This window comes from Gavialis gangeticus, unplaced genomic scaffold (assembly GCF_001723915.1).
Source record: "Gavialis gangeticus isolate Ggan-Ray unplaced genomic scaffold, GavGan_comp1, whole genome shotgun sequence".
Taxonomy (NCBI): Eukaryota; Metazoa; Chordata; order Crocodylia; family Gavialidae; genus Gavialis; species Gavialis gangeticus.
Window position 1 is genome coordinate 65,520,817 of NW_017729025.1, and position 3,295 is coordinate 65,524,111.

Genomic DNA, 3,295 nt, shown 5'->3' on the forward strand with positions numbered 1-3,295 from the left:
CCCCCCCCCCCCCCCCCCGACAACAAGAACAACCCAAAGAAATGGTTGTAGAGGGAGAAAACTTTACTAACTTTACTTTTCACAACTGGAGATCCTGGTTCCCCATGCAGTTGTATTGTAACAGATGTGTATGGGCTCTGCAGTTGAAGCAAAATTGACAGAGTTAACAAAGGTGACTTAGAATTAGAATAATGATCCTGGAGGGCTTGAAGCGTTGTGGTGTAGTACAGAGGCTGTGTTTCAAAGTTTCCATAGTACTTTGATATCAGTGAGCAAAAACAATATAAAGCCCTCTGCAACAATGCAATGCCTGGCTAAAGCATCTGGTCTGAATGTCACCGTGGCAGGAATTGGAGAGTCTATCCCTTCATTTAGCAGTTTGTTCTAATGATTAATTATCCTCCCAGTTCAGAGTTTCTTATTTTCCATTTGAAGTTGTTTTTTTTTTTTAAAACTTCAGCTTCTAGCTAGAAGTTTTGATTATCTTTGGGTTGAACAGCTCCTGAGTATTATCTTCCTGGTTTGTTTTTCCACTTTGTTTTTGCCCATAACACTGTGAAAATTACACCTGTTAAATCTTCCCTTTCTTCCCAAAACATACCTGTTTCCTCTCAAACTGAATGTTTGCCTATTATTACGGTCTCACGCTTCTTTCTCCTTAATATGCATAATATTTTGAATAATGTTGTGTACACTCTCTCCTTTGATGCAATGTTAGGACCTAATTTCATTCAGTTGCATTGTCAATCAGTTTTATACTAATATAATTCTATTCACTTTCATGTTATTCCTTATATAAGCTGGAATAGTTGAGGATCCATTCAGTCTGGTATTAAACATTCCTTTTCTTTTCAAAAGTTATGATACTTACAATTTAGTTTTTATTTTGCACAGATGTTAAAGAACATGATACTGTATAATGTTAGAATTGCAAGTAGTATTCCGAATGTCCTGCTTTACTACCTGTTTATAATTGTGGGCTGATATGACTGGATTTGTATTCATTTGCCTTATCACATAACTAAACTTGAAATTACTTTTTTTCTTAAGATGTTCTAAGCTATCCATAGATAAATAAATTTCCTCCATGTAAACACAGATCCTTTTTGTCCAAGAAAACACAGAACTTCTCGTCTTTTTTTTTCTTATAAACACCCTACACCATCAATATTCTTAAATTCCAATTACTACTTTTACAATTATTCTTTTTCTTTGCTTTCAGATTTGTAACTTGTTTTCTATGTGCAAATCTGATAGCAAATTGTTAATGAGCTGTATCGGCCAGTGCCAGTCCGATTCCAATATGCAGCCGGGCAGCGTGGAGAGTGGTGTCCAGCTGAGGCCCACACAATGAGGGAGAGAGGGAGTAGGGCTGGGGCAGGGGCAGGCACTGCACAGCCAGGGTGGAGCACAGGACAGGTCCACGGCTTGTTTGGGGAGTGCTAGGGAAGGATCAGCTCCTACCGCTGCATACATCCCGGGAGGACGTGGGAGGCAAGTGCCCCCAGATCTGTGTGCAGGGTGAGGGCGGGCTGTTGCTGCAGACTGGGACAGGGGCTGTGCTAGGCTCTTGCCAGCAGGGTGCTGAACTGGGCTACCCTTGGGCCAGGCAGCGGTGTGCTGGGAAGGAGCTATGGGGGGGACTGCAGCCATCTCAGAATTCACTGTAGCCCCTGCTCCCAGCGCTGCCACCACCTGCCTCAAGCACAGTCCTAGTCCAACCCCCACGCTGGGAAGAGCATGGCGCTGCCTGAGCCCTAGCTCTCAGCAGCAGACCACCCTTGCCCTGTGGTTAGATCCAGGGTCACCCCTCCCCCATGCCCTCCTGGGATGCGCGTAGCAGCAGGAGCTGCAGCCCTCCCACCCCCCAGATGATCTGCTCCCAACTGTCCCCTGCTCTGCTCCGCTTTGGCTGTGCAGTCCCAGTCCCACTCCCTCCCTAGCCACTGGGGCCTCAATCTGCACCCCCCACCCCATGCCCCTTCCCTCGCAGTGGGCTTACCAGCCAGAGCTGGTTGCTCTCCATGCTGCCAGGCTGAGCTCCTGATCACCTGCATACTGCACTGTAGCTGCACACATGCATGGGACATTTATCAGTGGCATTATCGGCCACATCACCCAAGAAAAGCCCGTTGCTGATACCTTCACAATATTTCTTATATTGACACCGTTCCAATATGGGACTGATGTATTGGTGCACTTTTACAAGTAAATCAAATTACTATTTGTCCTATCCTTGGTTATACAGAACCGTTCTCTTTACTGTTGTTGTTTACCTGTTCTAAGCCTATTATTCTCCCTTTCTCTCCTTGTGCTATGATCTCACTTTTTGAAGGCTACATAAATCTGCTTTTTTCAACCTTGCTTCATTAGGTCATGTTTTCCAAGTCATTTTTGGAGAGAATCTGGAGGATAACCATATTTTTGCCTATTTTTCCTTAAGTGTGGTGCCCAAAACCTGGACTCAGTATTACAATTAAGGCTACATCAGCATTGAGTACAGCAGGCTGGTTACCTTTTGTGTTTGATATGTGAAACTATTAATACATCCCAGAACAAAACCTTTTTTTCAGCGTCAGTATCACATTGTTAATTTTTTCAGTATGCAATCTACTCTAGCCCCCAGATTTGTCTTCTGCAGTGTAACTGCCTAGCCAGTATTTCCTCATTTTGAATTTATGCATCTAATTTTAATGTAATACTTTGTCCTTGCCTTTATTGAATTGTATTCTATTAACTTTTTAGACCATTTTGCCAACTTATCACAATGTTTTCCTTTCTAATCTGACATGCTTTTATCTCTCTTCAACTTTGTGTCACTTGTAAATTTTATAAGTGGTGTGCTCTCTTTCTTCATCAAACTTATTAAGGAAGATACTAAATAATAGTGGATTTAGCACAGAACTCTGTGGGACCCCACTCATAAATTGTCCCCCTGGTCTGACAATGAACACTGGTGACTTTATTTTGGCATTGTATTTTCTGTGTGGTTTTTGGACTAGCCTATGCCCCATCTTACAGTGATTACCTATAGACCATATTTCCTGATTTGTGTACAAGACAGCTATATGGAAAATTATTTAATTCCTAACCAAAGTAAATCTCTTCTCCTCTATTATTTTCCTTTATCCACTGAGCCAGTAGGTCAGGGGCAAGCAATTATTTCGGGCAGAGGGCTGCTTACCAAGTTTTGGCAACCTGTCAAGGGCCTCATGGGTAGTCCTACCCCTGGTCACCAACTTGCCCCGCCTCCTGGTCACCAACTTGCGACTGGAAGTTCCACCCTGTAACTCTT

The 3,295-nt window shown here is 43.2% G+C and overlaps 1 protein-coding gene across 1 annotated transcript in view; it reads left to right on the plus strand.

The window, feature by feature from the left end:
- Positions 1-3,295, plus strand: part of STRN3 (striatin 3) — a 112,385-nt gene that overhangs the window by 30,009 nt on the left and 79,081 nt on the right. The gene's annotated exons all lie outside the window — the stretch shown is intronic.